We start from the raw sequence: 15,799 nt of genomic DNA on the forward strand, positions 1-15,799 counted from the left end.
GGTGACTGCAGCCATGAAATTAAAAGACGCTTACTCCTTGGAAGGAAAGTTATGACCAATCTAGATAGCATATTGAAAAGCAGAGACATTACTTTCCAACAAAGGTCCATCTAGTCAAGGCTATGGTTTTTCCTGTGGTCATGTATGGATGTGAGAGTTGGACTGTGAAAAAGGCTGAGCGCCGAAGAATTGATGCTTTTGAACTGTGGTGTTGGAGAAGACTCTTGAGAGTCCTTGGACTGCAAGGAGATCCAACCAGTCCATTCTGAAGGAGATCAGCCCTGGGATTTCTTTGGAAGGAATGACGCTAAAGCTGAAACTCCAGTACTTTGGCCACCTCGTGCGAAGAGTTGATTCATTGGAAAAGACCCTGATGCTGGGAGGGATTGGGGGCAGGAGGAGAAGGGGACAACAGAGGATGAGATGGCTGGATGGCATCACTGACTCGATGGACATGAGTCTGAGTGAACTCCGGGAGTTGGTGATGGACACGGAGGCCTGGCATGCTGCGATTCATGGGGTCGCAAAGAGTTGGACACGACTGAGCAACTGAACTGAACTGAACTGATGAACTATGTTGAGATTAGATTCTCCACATCTAGTCCAGTATGCAAAAGCTCCAGGCAACATCTTAACTGAACCTACATGAGAAAACCATCCAGCTAAGCCACTCCGAATTCCTAACTCCTAGTAGCAGTGTGAGACAATAGTTATTGCAGTTTTAAACCACTAAGTTCTGGGGCATTTACTGTGTCTCAACAGGTAGCTAATATGCATGCTCAGCCACGTTGTCATTTGCATATTTATCATTCAGTAAATGTTAGAGGGTAGGCAAATCATCACAGATACTCTCTGTAGAGAAAAATCTAATGTGATCCCTTTTCTCAAGGAGCTTATAACACAGGAAAACAAGGTTTCTAAACCCAACTCAAAAAGCAACATGTTCCAAGGGCTTTCGTATCTAAGAAAGGGTAGAAGGAACTCTGTGGGTTCTTGGGGAATGCTTCTCAGTCAGGATTCTCAGCTGACGACAACAGAAAGTAACTCCAATTTCCATAGAAAAGAGATTTATTGGAAGGAAAACTAAGAGCCCATGGAGGTGATGGAAACACGAAAGAAGCAGCCAACAGGCAGAGCAAGGAGACCAGGCAGCGTAGAGGCCGCCACCCCACTTACAGGCCCAGTCTGGCCTATGGTACCTCTGCTGTCACTGAATTTGTTTCTGCTCATTACCAGGTAGATGGAAGCATCCAGCTGTCCAAGAGTACATCAGCCGCATGTGTCCACATACCAAGGAGCAGAACAGGGCCCACCTCTCCAACTTCAGCTTCTAAAGGGGAACCAAGGACCTTTATATTATGTAGGAATTGAATAAAGAAACAAGCAACACTAGGATGCTGAGACACCACTGCAGAGAAGAAAGGGGCCCTTTGGGGCAGAGGAATAGCAGGACATAAGAGGGCCAGGAGCTCCAGCTCATTCCTCCGCTCCCTGGGCTAAGCCTGAGCAGACTCGGCGTCCTCACCAAAGAAATGGCATGAAGGTGTCTTCTCTCTCCCTCCTTCTTTTTCACCTTTCTTGCTGTGGCTGTGAAGCCCTCTCTCTCCCCTATCCCACCCCTAATCCCATCCCACTTCCCTTTGCTCTGCAGATCTCAGGATGGATAGCTTAGAATAGAATCCGTTCCAGAAGGCAGAACTAATGAGGACTTGCTAGCTAGGAATGCCCCATCATGGGCTGCCAGGCACACACACAGAGAACTTTACTAGTCTCAGCAGGAATCAGTGATGCAAACAAAACCATAGGGAGCAGCCCAGGCCCACCATTACGCCTACCAAGGCTTCCAGGTGTGGTTGATTGTAGCGCCATCCTATACCTCCTATGAAAGCAAGCGGGCAGATTGGGACTGAGTAATACAACTTCTGAACACCCACAAAACCAGCAAGGAGACCAGTGCAATAGAGACTTTGCCTGTTTGCTGAGTAACCAACTCACCAAGCCCTGCTATCCCCTGAAGATGCTGGCCCTCACCCCATACCCACTGGTGTGGCTGCCAGAAGCCAAATAGGGGACAGAGTGGTCCTTTCATAGGGCCCAGTCTTTGAGGAGCTTAGTCCACTTCTGCCTCCATTCCCAGACTATAAAAGGCACTCTGTTTAACAGGCCCAGTCCCCCGGAGACTCCTCTTTGATGACTTCAGCCTGACAGCACACCACGCTCTCTCCATCTGGACCATCAGCTTCAGCAACTGATTAAATATCACCATGAAGGTATGCTGAGCCAACCCGCTGGAGCCAACCTCCCCCAGCCTGGGTGCCCAGGGATGCCACCTCTCTCATCAGAGTACCAGCCGATTTCATCCAATTTCATCCTCCCTCTCGGCTCAGGGGCGCTTCCCTGGTGGCTCAGAGGATAAAGCGTCTGCCTGCGATACGGGAGACCTGGGTCCTGTCCCTGGGTTGGGAAGATCCCCAGAGAAGGAAATGGCAACCCACTCCAGTACTCTTGCCTGGAAAACTCCATGGACAGAGGAGCCTTGTGGGCTACAGTCCACAAGGTTGCAAAGAGTTGAACACGACTGAGTGACTTCACTTTCTCTTTCTCTTTCTCTTTTCTTCTTATCTCAGGGATGACCTTGGCCAAAGTCAGAGAACCCTGAGAACCCCAGTGTCTTCCATCCTGCTTCAGGCCATAGGAAGCCCTCCCCTCAGGTACTCTGAGCTCTATGAAGGCCCAAAGCAATATATCTGATGTTCTCTTGGGAACTTAAAGCAAAAGCCCAGAGGTCCACTGTCCCACAAGAGATGAGAAGTGTCACCTTCTCAGGGGCTTGTAGCATCTCAAAAACATCTCACATCCCAGATCCTGTTTTTCCACCAGATGGTCTTCACCTCTGCCAGGCACCTGCCTGGATCCTCCTTCTCATTTGACTTCCCCCCAACTCTTCTGGGCTCTCTGAAATCTAGGTTTACCATCCCATGTAAGTGTTTTCTGTAAAAATGGGCCTGGAGAATTAAACTGTGGGTAAATGGATAAATGAAAGCGACAAGAAAAGACGTCCATGGACGGCAGAACTCAGGAGAGGACAGAGGTTATTTGCTCCATCCTCACTGTCACTCCCCTCATTTACCCAGCTGTGTTGCTCTGCATCCTGGTCCTGCCATCATCCCCAGAGCCTTCGCGGATAGCAGGGAACCCTTACACAATGATGCTTCTCAGCCTGTTCTGTACCATGGACTTTGACACCTCGTAACCTATACCCTGCCTTCCAACACCTTCCATCTGAAAAGCCGATCACCTACTCTGAGCACAATATCTTATCTTTCTTTTCCTCCATTTACTTTTATTTTTTTGCATCTCATGGATACTTTCTGCCCATGACAAAATAAATGTCTCTCCAACTATCATCTCTCAACTGGCTTCACATCCTTCCCTTTCTAATCATCTATCCATTTAGTCACTTCCTTGCCATTATCCTTAAGGATCACATATCTATCAAATGCCCTTGCTCCTGCAGCCAGTTTGTTGAGGGAAGCCAGTGGAAGCCACATGACCATTGACACCATGCGTCTCCAAACCCAACCCTGCCACCATGCCTTCCTTCTCTTCTCTTCACCTACCTTCCTTTTTTTAAAGTTATTTATTTTTAATTGAAGGATAATTGCTTTACAATATTGTGTTAGTTTCTGCCATACACCAGCATGAATCAGACATAGGTATACATGTTCCCCCTCCATCCTCAACCTCCCTGCCACCTCCCACCCCATCCCACCCCTCTAGGTTGTCACAGAGCCCTGGTTTGAGTTCCCTGAATCATGCAGCAAATTCCCACTGGCTGTCTATTTTACATCTGGTAGTGTATATGCTTCCATGCTAACCTCTCCATTCGCCCCACCCTCTCCTTCCCCCACTCATTGTGTCTGTAAGTCCATTCCCTATGTCTGTCTCCATCAGTGCCCTGCAGATAGGTTCGTCAGTACCGTCTTTCCAGATTCTGTATATATGCGTTAGTATATGGTATTTGTTTTTCTCTTTCTGACTTACTTCACTCTGTTTAATAGGCACTAGGCTCATCCACCTCATTAGCACTGACCCAAATGTGTTCCTTTTTATAGCTGAGTAATATTCCATTGTATTTATGTACCACAGATTTTTATCCATTCATCTGTCGATGGATATCTAGGTTGTCCTAGCTATCGTAAATAATTCTGCAATGAACATTGGTTCCCCTACCTTTCTGGGTATCTTCTCTCACCTCCAAATCCTGCTCTATCCCCTTCCTCCTCACTCCATTTCATTCTTGCCTACTTCTTTACAAATACTGAGAATGTGGGGCACATGCTCCCTTGGCTTCCTCCTTACCACTAACCTGTCTATACCCTCACCTGTCATCTCTACCTTCCTTATGAAGCATCCTTTATCCTGTCCAAGGCAGATCCTTCATCTGGCTCTGGGTCCTGCCCCTCACCACCCATCACTTCCCTCCTTTTGAGTTTCTCCTTTTCTGCTGTCTCCTTTTCATCACTTTGTATCCTAAACATGCTCAAGTCTCAGGATTTAAAAACACATTCCTCCAGAGAGCCTTTCTTTCCTACTTCCTCAAATCAACCCTCTGGACTCCCAAATTACCAGTATGATTCCTCCATCATAGCTTTTTAAAGAGTTTTTTATTTTTATTTAATTTTTTAAATATTTATTTATTTGGCCACACTGGGTCTTAGCTGAAGCATGTGGGATCTTTAGGTTATGGCATGTGGAATCTAGTTCCCTGACCAAGGATCGAACCAGGCCCCCTGCATTGGGACTGCGGAGTCTTAGCCGCTGGACCACCAAGAACGTTCCCAACATATCATTTAAACACTGGGGTATAAAATATAATTTACCTTCCTGTCTTCAATCACTCAGTTGTAAGCTCCTTGAGGGCATACCCAAATTTAATTTTACATGCTCCAGGAGTTCCTAAAGCATGGCAGACACCAAATGAAAGTTTCTCAAATGAATGTTGAAAGTGAAAGTGAAAGTTGCTCAGTCGTGTCCAACTTTTTGCAAACCCACAGACTATACAGTCCATGGAATTCTCCAGGCCTACTATTAATAAATCTATCATCCCAGGATGACTCTAAAATCCTTAAGCCTGTGGCTGTATCCTTCCATTTCTTAGACATGCCATCCTACCCCTGTATTACAGAATATATACACTAACCATGTCAGAGCCATGCAATAAATTGAACTAAAATGGAAAATAACACCCTTCCCTAAAGTTTGCTTATTTTACTCTATAGATGATCCCAAGTCTGAACCTGAATTCTTTTCCTAGCCCACATTCTACTCCATATCCCTTCTTTCCTTTCAATCTGTATATCAACTAAGTTGAATATTAATGGACCTAGACGCTGTCATACAGAGTGAAGTTAAGTCAGAAAGAGAAAAACAAATATCGAATATTAATTCTTGGATGTGGAATCTAGAAAAAAAGTACAGATGAAGCTATTTGCAAAGAAGGAATAGAGACACAGACATAGAGAACAAACATATGGACACAAAGCGGGGAAAGGGAGGTGGGATGAAGGCCAGGTAAGCCTGGCGTGCTGCAGTCCATGGGGTCGCACAGAGTTGGACACGACTGAGCGACTGAACTGACCTGAACTGATGTATAAAATTGATAACTATTGAGAACCTACTCAATGCTTTGTGGTGACTTAAATGGGAAGGAAATCCCCAAAAGAGGAGATATATGACATGTATGGCTAATGCACTTTGCTGTACAGCAGAAAGTAACACAGCATTGTAAAGCAACTATGCTCCAGTAAAAACTTAAAAATAACAAAAACGAAACATGCTTTCACAGCTGTGTGAATGTGCCTCCGGTGTTCTGCCCTGTGTCTTTCCTAGAGATGTTACCCCTCTTGGGAGCAGTCTCCACCCCTACCTTTGCCCCTCTGGCCAAAGAAAAGTCATTCTCCAAATGATGATGCCTCTGAGAAGCCTTGCTTGACCTCCCCATCAGAACTATCTCCCTTCGCCAGACCCCTTAACACTTGCTTCATGCTCTGGCATGGTCTCTCAGAACATACTTTTCATTTTAGGCAGTTGTGTGACTTTCCAGAGGACAAGAGTGAGACTCCTCAGTGAGGAAGGAATAAATGTAAGGAGCTGAACTGAAAGCAGAAGGCAAATGTTAAAACATCCCATTCAAACATGCCCTTACTGCCATCACTCCTTCAACCTTCCACCTCCTCAACCATCTCCAGCAGGTTTTTATCCTGGGGAAGACAAAGTCCTCATCTCTTGAGCAGACAGAAACCCTCCCAGTAAAAGTATAAAGGCTCTGAGAGGAGACAGCAAAGAATAAGAGAAAATGGGATGCAGTATTTCTCAACTGTAATGAAACTCCCTTGAGAGGAAAAGCCATGCTCTTTCCTCCTTTAGCTCTAAAGCGTAGAGCCCAGGGCAGATGCCCCTTTATTACAGAACTTATCATGCTGCCTTGCTCAATGAATGTAATTATTGAGCAATAATAACACAATCTTTTCCTATGGAACTAGGAATTTATTATTTAATAGGACCTAAATAAAAGGCCTATGGGTCTTTTATGCAGAACCAGTAGACTCTGTGTATATGTGAGTGTATAAAGATATTTATCTCAAGGAATTTGCTCATGCAATTATGGGAGCTGGCAAGTCCCAAATCCACAGGACAAGCAAGTCTGAAGTTTGTAGGTCAGGCCAGCAGGCTGGAAACTCAGCAGGAGTTGATGTTGAGGCTGGAGGCAGAATTCCTTCTTCCCTGGGAAACCTCAGTTTTTGGCTCAGAAAGCCTTCGATTGATTGGATGCAGCCCATGAAGATTTTTAACAGTGAATCCCTTTGCTTAAAGTGAATCCATCATGGACATTGACTACATCTGCAAAATAATTTTACAGCAACACCTAGATTAGGATTTGAGTAAATAATTGGGTACCACAGTCCAGTCAAGATGACATGTAAAACTGACCATCATCAGTACCAGGGGCTCCAGTCAGGCCTTGCAGGTAAACAGAACTGGGCTAAAGTCCCCGCTCTATGTGACTCTGGGCAGATTAAGTTCTTCAGGTGTGTTTCCTCACTTGTAAAACAAAGATATCCATGCCAGTGGGTAGGGAGAGATAAATTCAGTTCAGTTCAGTTCAGTCGCTCAGTAGTGTCTGACTCTTTGTGATCCCATGAACTGCAGCACGCCAGGCTTCCCTGTCCATCACCAAGTCCCGGAGTTTACTCAAACTCATGTCCATTGAATCGGTGATGCCATCCAACCATCTCATCCTCTGTCACCCCCTTCTCCTCCCACCTTCAATCTTTCCCAGCATCAGGGTCTTTGCCAAGGAGTCAGTTCTTCACATCAGATGGCCAAAGTATTGGAGTTTCAGCTTCAGCATCAGTCCTTCCAATGAATATTCAGGACCGATTTCCCTTAGGATTGACTGGTTGGACCTCCTTGCAGTCCAAGGGACTCTCAAGAGTCTTTTCCAATATCGCAATTCAAAAGCATCAATTCTTCGGCACTCAGCTTTCTTTATAATCCAACTCTCACATCCATACATGACCACTAGAAAAACCATAGCTTTGACTATACAGACCTTTGTTGGCAAAGTAATGTCTCCGCTTTTTAATATTCTGTCTAGGTTGGTCATAACTTTTCTTCCCAAGAGCAAGTGTCTTTTAATTTCAAGGCTGCAGTCACCATCTGCAGTGATTCTGGAGCCCAAAAAAATAAAGTCCGCCACTGTTTCCACTGTTTCCCCATCTATTTGTCATGAAGTGATGAGACCAGATGCCATGATTTTAGTTTTCTGAATGTTGAGCTTTAAGCCAACTTTTTCACTCTCCTCTTTCACTTTCACCAAGAAGCTCTTTAGTTCTTCTTCACTTTCTGCCATAAGGGTGGTGTCTCCTGCATATCTGAGGTTATTGATATTTCTCCCGGCAATCTTGATTCCAGCTTGTGCTTCATCCAGCCCGGCATTTCTCATGATGTACCCTGCATATAAGTTAAACAAGCAGGGTGACAATATACAGCCTTGACGTACTCCTTTTCCTATTTGGAACCAGTCTGTTGTTCCATGTCCAGTTCTAACTGTTGCTTCCTGACCTGCATACAGGTTTCTCAAGAGGCAGGTCAGGTGGTCTGGTGTTCCCATCTCTTTCAGAATTTTCCACAGTTGATTGTGATCCACTCAGTCAAAGGCTTTGGCATAGTCAATAAAGCAGAAGTAGATGTTTTTCTGGAACTCTCTTGCTTTTTTGATGATCCAATGGATGTTGGCAATTTGATCTCTGGTTCCTCTGCCTTTTCTAAATCCAGCTTGAACATCTAGATATTAATATAAATGATCATATATAAAACAGATAAACAGCAAGGTCCTACTGTATAGACAGGGAGCTAAGTCAACATCCTGTGACAAGTCTTCACAGAAAAGATGAAAAAGAATATATATGTGTGTATATATATGTACACACTCACACATATATATTACTGTATCAGTTTGCTGCACACTTGAAACTAACACATTTTAAATCATCTATACTTTAGTCTCTTTAAAAAGACAACCATGCCTTCCCAGGAACAACAGAAAACCAAACATGTAATCCAGGACTTGGCCCCGGTGAGGCATCACAGCAAGGACTCAGTAAGTGAAGCTGCTTCATCGATACCCCCAGCATCAGTACGACTTAGCTCTTTGTCAGAAGGCTGTGAGATGCTTGGGGGGATGGACACTGGGGTGTTGTCTTTGCTGGCTATTTGTTTTTAGACAACCGCTTGGACCCTCACCAACCACGTGGAAGAGCCGTGATGAGCTTGATAATTCAGGAAAAGTGATCTAATCCAAAGAGTGATAAGAAGCTATTTACACCTCAGTGTGAGCAGGTCTGACTCTCTTGGCTCCATGCACCTTCCCAGCAAAGGCTGGTGACCATCCACTGAGCTCATTAGTTTGACCACGTGCTCACTGATCCTCCCAATTCCATAAAGTTTTCCCCCGGACCATAAAATCTAAGAAAGAAAAATAAATAAATAAAACTGACCAAATAGCCCTTTGTCCAGTATCGTCATCTAACTGCAGGACCAGCTTCTAGGACCCTACCCCTGAGGGAATGTCTCCAGCCCGCTTACAGGACTCCTAAAAAATTCCAAGCAGGTCATACACAAGGCAGCCTCATCATGGAACCAGTGGAAATTCCCCAGCTTCATTCCTGCTCACTCTGGGTCACCCTTTATAACCAGCCAGCTCCTGTTTTCCAGGCAATGTGCTGCGACCCCAGAGAGCAGACGCCTTGGGATTTATCCCGTGGCCTCACAGTTCGGCACCAGGCCCCCTTGGATGCTCTCCAGCCCCAGCAGGTGAGGAGTGACCCTTGACATCTCTCTTGTTTGGTTCAGAGGGGACACTCCCAACACGAGCCCACAGTGTCCATTTCTTCCCATCTCTGCTCCCTCCCAGAGCTCCCCCGTCCTCCCACCTACTCATGGGATGTTGCCAGCTCACTTGCGCACCATCCAGTCATTTTGGCCACATGTTCCTTAGGAAGAGAAAAGATGGGCAGAGAGAACCTGGACTTTCACTGAAAAGATCCCACAAGACTCCCCAACCTCACTCCTGGTCGTTCTTGTCAAACATTCATCTGACAGAACCAGATTGCTGCTGCTACTGCTGCTGCTGAAATTAATGGAATCTGGCAGGAAAACCTTTTGTTTTTCCAATCCTGAATTTTGCCAAGCAAACACAAGGATCATGTTGAAAATGGCTGCTGTTGAGGAGTGGGTTTCGGTGTACTACGGAAGCTCCCACTACACAGCCCTCAACGCACGATCCGCACACACGTGCACACACTGAATCCTCTCCAGTTCAAAGAGGCTGCCTATTTTTTCTAATGCAAATAAAACATTAAATAGGAAACCTTTCAGGACCTCTGCCATGGACAAACCCACTTGCCAATTTCCCTTCTTTCCAATGACAGCAGCTCCAATCCGACATTTTGTGACTTGGATATGCTGATGACAGATTCAGGGGGATAGAGCCAGGGAACCTGGAGAAAGTCTTCTTGCTTTGCAGAAGGATTTGGTCTCTGTATTCCAACTCTGATCAACCTGGCCTGAACTCTAGGGCCCGTATGAGGGCCTTAAAAGGAGAGATGGACAAAGATGGGTAGCATCAAAAGTGCACATTTATTAAATATTGTGTGATACCACTTATATGTGGAATCTGAAAACTGCTACAAACTAGTGAATATAACCAAAAAGAATTCGACTCACAGATAGAACAAATTAGCTGTTACCAGTGGGGATAGGGAATGGGGGAGGGGCACAACAGGGGGTAGAGAGGAAGAGGTACAAAGGATTAGGTATAAAATAAAGTACAAGGATGTATTGTGCAACATGGGGAATATAGCCAATATTTTATATTAACTATAAATGGAGTATAATGTTTAAAATGTGAATCATTATATTGTATTTGTTGTTGTTCAGTCACTAAGTCGTGTCTAACTCTTTTGTGACTCCGTGGACTGTAGCCCCTCCACCTGCTTCTCTGTCCATGGGATTTCCCAGGCAATAACACTGGAGTGGGTTGCCATTTCCTTCTCCAGGGGATCTTCCCAACCCAGGAACTGAACTCACAGCTCCTGCCACATCTCCTGCACTGCAGGCAGAGTCTTTGCCACTAAGCCACCAGGGAAGCTGTTAAATTGCATACTTGTAACTTATATAATATTATACAGGAACTATACTTTAAATTTTTTAAATGCACATTTATTTGAAGACAGAATCCTTTTCCACATACCCTGAATAGGTCAAAGCTGCCACAATCTCCTCCCCGCCTCGCTTTTCCACCTGGTTTCATCCCACAGATAGAACTGAAAGAAGGATTGAGTTACAGCCCTGACTTGAAAGGCCGCATTTGTGCCTTCTGGGCAGGGTGGACGCAGCCTCCACCTTGCTCTACAATGACCCGTCCCCGCCCCATTGTTTTAAGGCAGAACAAGAGGGTGTCTGCAGAGCCACCCCTACAGAGCCTTTTGTTGGAACAGAAACTTCGTGTGGCCTAAAAGGAACTGAATTAAATAGGGATGTGAACTGAACACACCATTTGTTTTCCACCAGTATCGCTGAGAAGGAAGAGCCCAGGGAGGGGGAATGGGAGATTCCGGGCGCCATTTTTGGCACCAGTTACCTCACAAGTGGTTTCGCCTTTAAATCCACCATGATGACCCCAGCCCTTACAGACTGATGGCTTCTCTAAACTCCCAGAGTTCCTTTCTCTCAGCCACATGAGTTAACATTCAGTTAAATGTGCCTTCACACCCTGCTTCCCAGATGGTGCTAGTGGTAAAGAACCTGCCTGCAAATGCAGGAGATATAAGAGATGCAGGCTTGATCCCTGAGTTGGGAAGATCCCCTGGAGTAGGAAAGTAGGAAATGGCAACTCACTCCAGTGTTCTTGCCTGAAGAATCCCATGGACAGAGGAGCCTGGCGGGCTACAGTCCATGAGGTCACAAAGAGTCAGACACGACTAAAGCAACTTAGCATGCATTCATGCAAAAGTACCTTCACACCTTGCCTTCTATGGTAGGATATGTCATTCCAATGAGACAGGAAGAGCCTTCAAGAGGGAACCATGTCTTATATTTGTCTCAAATATCCCACTGGTTCTTACATAGCAGGAGCTTACATTTATGGAAAAAAAAAAAGAAAGGAGGGAAGGAGAGAGCAAGGGAGTAGATAAAAGTACATGTTAATCAGTGAAGTGAGCGATGGTAGTTCTGTACACACTGAACAAAGCTGGGAGGATGTAGTCCATGCTACTGGGCCCTGCTCAGACACCCTTTGCCAGGCTGGTGCTTCCTCCTCCACCCCGCCCTCCAGCTGCTGTGAATATTGGCTCACAGCTCCCCCACTTCTTCAGAGAATTGCCTTCAGCAGAACAGCAGCCACCCCAACCCCAGATGACAGCCCTTCCCCAGAGTCAGTCCACAGCCAATAATGGACAGACACAGGGGTACAAAGACAGCACCTTCGCCTCAAAGTGGGACCAACCCTGTGGTACCATTTATGCTCCAGAGCTCCCTGGGTATCAGGTATGAGACTCTGTCTGGGGCCGCATCCTTGCTTTGCACCTTCCTGGTGTCACCCTGCTTCCTTCTTTCTTCTGAGGGTCCTCCCTACATAAGCCACTGACACCCAAACCCCTGCATCAAGCTCTGCCTTGAGGGAATACAAAACACAACGAAGAAGTCCAGTCAGAAGAGGACAGAGGGACCTTCTCTCTTCCAGGGTCACTTTCTCTTGAGATGAAGAACAAGCTGCCCCGTACGTTGGCTGCTACCAAAGTAGGTTTTGTGTGTGTGTCTGGATGATATAACAGCCCCCCTTTTCCCAGATTAGTGTTTACACATCCATGAAAATAAACCAACATCTCTGATTGACTTACTTGCTGGAAAAAAACTATTTAAAATGAAGGTGATGAAGGCACATATGAATAAGGATGAGCTGGGAGAAACCTTAAGCAGGTTTTCAAGATATGAGGACTAGCACCTATTTTATCCAGTTGCAAGGAAGAAACGATGGCACACTTGAATTAGGATAATCTGATAAAGGTCTAATATAGGAACTGTTTCAAAAATATGGGCAAGGGGACTTTCCTGGTGGTCTGGTGGTTAAGACTCCATGCTCTGTAATGCAGGGGGCCTCAGTTTGATCCCTTCTCAGGGAGCTAGATCCTGCAGGCCAAAACTAAGATTTTACATGCTGCAACTAAAGATCCTGTGTGCCACACTAAGACCCAGCAGAGCCAAATAAATACTTTTTTTAAATGTAGGCAAGGTAGAGAGAAATCACAAGGGGTGACACCCAGAGTTTTTAACAGTGGGGTCTGAAGAAACAGGAGAAGGGGATTACAAAAAGAAAGAAGAGTCAGAGACATAGACATCTCAGGGACAACCCTAAGGGAGAGAGCCAGAGGGCAAAATGCCCAGACCTCACCCTCTCTCCCTGGTGGCTCAGATGGTAAAGAATCTGCCTGCAATGCGGGAGACCTGGGTTCAATCCCTGGGTCAAGAATATCCCCCGGAGAAGGGAACGACTACCCATTCCAGTATTCTTGCCTGGAAAATCCCATGGACAGAGGAGCCTGGTGGGCTACAGTCCATGGGGTCACAAAGAGTTGGACTGAGTGGCTAAAATTTTTCACCCTCTCCTCCTTCTGCCAGGGAAAAGCCAGAAGGCCAAGGAGCTATGGAAGAGCCTGAAGGCCAGTCCGCCCAAGCAGAGAGCACAGTTGGAAAAGGTGACAGTGGAACTGAAGGAACGAAGGAGATCCAGCATTTCTTTAAAAAATATATTTTTAATTAAAAAAAAATATGTATTTTTCTATTATTCCATGACCTGTTCTCAATACAGAATGATCCCAAGCCCATTCTTTTCTTTTCTTTGTTTAGATGTTTAAGTTTTTATTTTTATACAATTTTTAAAAGTTACTTTCCATTTACAGTTATTACAAAATATCGACTATATTCCAGTGCTGTACAGCACATCCTCAAGCCAATTTACACTCAATGGTTTGTACCCCCTATTTCCCCCATCTCGGTAATGTCCTTCCCCTCCTCCCATTGGTAACCACCAGTTTCTTCTCTATATCTGTGAGAGTGCTCCTTTTTTGTTGTATTCACTAGTTTGCTATGTTTTTTAAATTGCACATATATGGTATATGTCTTTCTCTTTCTGATGTACTTCACTTAGTACAATAATCTCTAGGTCCCTCCATTTTTCTGCAAATGGCATTATTTCATTCTTTTTTATGGCTGAGTAATATTCCAGCATGTGTGTGTGTGAATACACATATATATGTATATATATATGCTGCACCTTCTTTATCCATTCACCTGTTGGTGGACACTTAGGCTGTTTCCATATCTTAGCTATTTTAAATAATGCTGCTATGATCATTGCATACTCCTGGGTATGTATCCAAAAAAATCCAAAAACACAAATTCAAAAAGATGTATACAGACGTATATGTGTGGCTGAGTCCCTTTGTTGTCCACCTGAAACTATCACAACATTGTTAATTGGCTCTAACCCAATACAAAGTAAAAAGTTTTTAAAGAAGACATGTGCACCCCATTCTATTCTTTTCTAACATGTCAGTTTTCAACACTCCAGACCATTAAAGATCTCCCTATGAGTTTACAGGGAAGAAAACATTTAATAAGTCCATTCTCATGCATCCTCTTATTCATTCAATATCATATGTATTTGACACATACCACAATAGGAACTGGGGGTACAAATATAGTTCTCTTAACCCATGGAGATTATGGTTTTCCTCCTCCTGCCCAACCCGGGAACCTCACTACCTGAGAAAAAGTAGCTCTTCAGTTCTCACGATTCCTCATGTCCTGCTAGGACCTTTGGTATCCTCGGTATTCCAAATGAGGTATTGAAATCTTTGTGCAATGATAAGTCAGGAATTGGAGATACAGCCTGGTGGGAAGCCTGCTCCCCACAATGAGATGCCTCCTGGAGACTTGGCGACACCCATGGATTGCAGGTGGGATGGGGTTCCACTGAGCAGCCAATGTCAGGGTGAGTGCCCTTGACCCACAGAACCGGAGGCATCTGGGACATTCAGGTAACCCTGTGTGCTTGTCTTCCTCTTCTACTAGACTGCTCACACCTTAAGGCTGCCTGGCACTGTATTTGTTAAAAGTATACATGAGTGGCTTAAGGCCCAGTCCTGCCATGAGATCCAAAACAGAGAGCCACCTCTGTGACCCAGCTCCTAGCTCCTTGGGAGGCATTCAGTAAACACTAACCCAGTTATAATAATCTATATTTTATAGAAACCCACTGGGGAGACAAAACATACACAGGGAGTTCTGGAACAAAGATAAGAGCCCAGGTGCACAAGTAGCAGCTCTAAAGCAAATCTGAGGGTCCAGGGAAAGAGGTACCCTGTCTGTAGGGACTTCTGGATGGTTTGTTCATTAGTGACTTAAGAAAGGCAACAGATGACATCTCCTCCTCCTCTTCCCTGAAGATCCACATTGTACATAGACATTGAACATTGGCAGCACACGCCACTGATCAGAGGGCTGGCCATCGTGCCCAAGACACAGAACATGCAGCTCCTAAGGTGTGGTGAGAACAGCCGGTGGTCAGTGGGAGGAGCCCCGGGCTTTATGGGAGACTGGACCTAGCATTCATTCCTGCTCTGGCACTTGCTGGTATCTAATCTTAAGCAAACCATTTCACACCTCTGCATCTCAGTCTTCAGATTCGTAAAGAAGGGTATGACGCTTTCTTCGAAGGCTCTTAAGTTTGCAAAATGGTCCATGTGGATGGACTCAGCACGGAGCCTTCTCTGAGGTAGGTGCTCAACAAATGGGAGCTACATCTAGCAGCCAGAAACCCAAAAAAGGCAGCCAAGAAGGAAGAAAGAAGAGTCTCATAGTTCTAAGACTCTAAGCATGGTCCCTGCCCATCCCTATTTCGGGCAATCTTTTAAGTTCTCATTTTAATTTGTTCATTAAAATAAGAACAAAAGGTAGGCAACATAGGTGTTTCCAACAATATAATTTACATCAGTTCAGATCAGTTCAGTTCAGTTCATTTGCTTAGTCGTGTCCAACTCTTTGCAACCCCATGGACTGCAGGACACCAGGCCTCCCTGTCTATCATCAATAATAAACACAGACAGTATAGAAATAATGCAGAATAGGGAATTAGGTGTCAGAATACCTGGGTTCCAATCCCAAAGTCGCTATT

General features: G+C 45.1%; 1 long non-coding RNA gene across 3 annotated transcripts in view; it reads right to left on the bottom strand.

The window, feature by feature from the left end:
- The window catches only part of LOC133228120 (uncharacterized), a 63,821-nt gene that overhangs the window by 33,693 nt on the left and 14,329 nt on the right, over positions 1-15,799 (bottom strand). The gene's annotated exons all lie outside the window — the stretch shown is intronic.

This window comes from Bos javanicus, chromosome 16 (assembly GCF_032452875.1).
Source record: "Bos javanicus breed banteng chromosome 16, ARS-OSU_banteng_1.0, whole genome shotgun sequence".
NCBI classification, from domain to species: Eukaryota; Metazoa; Chordata; class Mammalia; order Artiodactyla; family Bovidae; genus Bos; species Bos javanicus.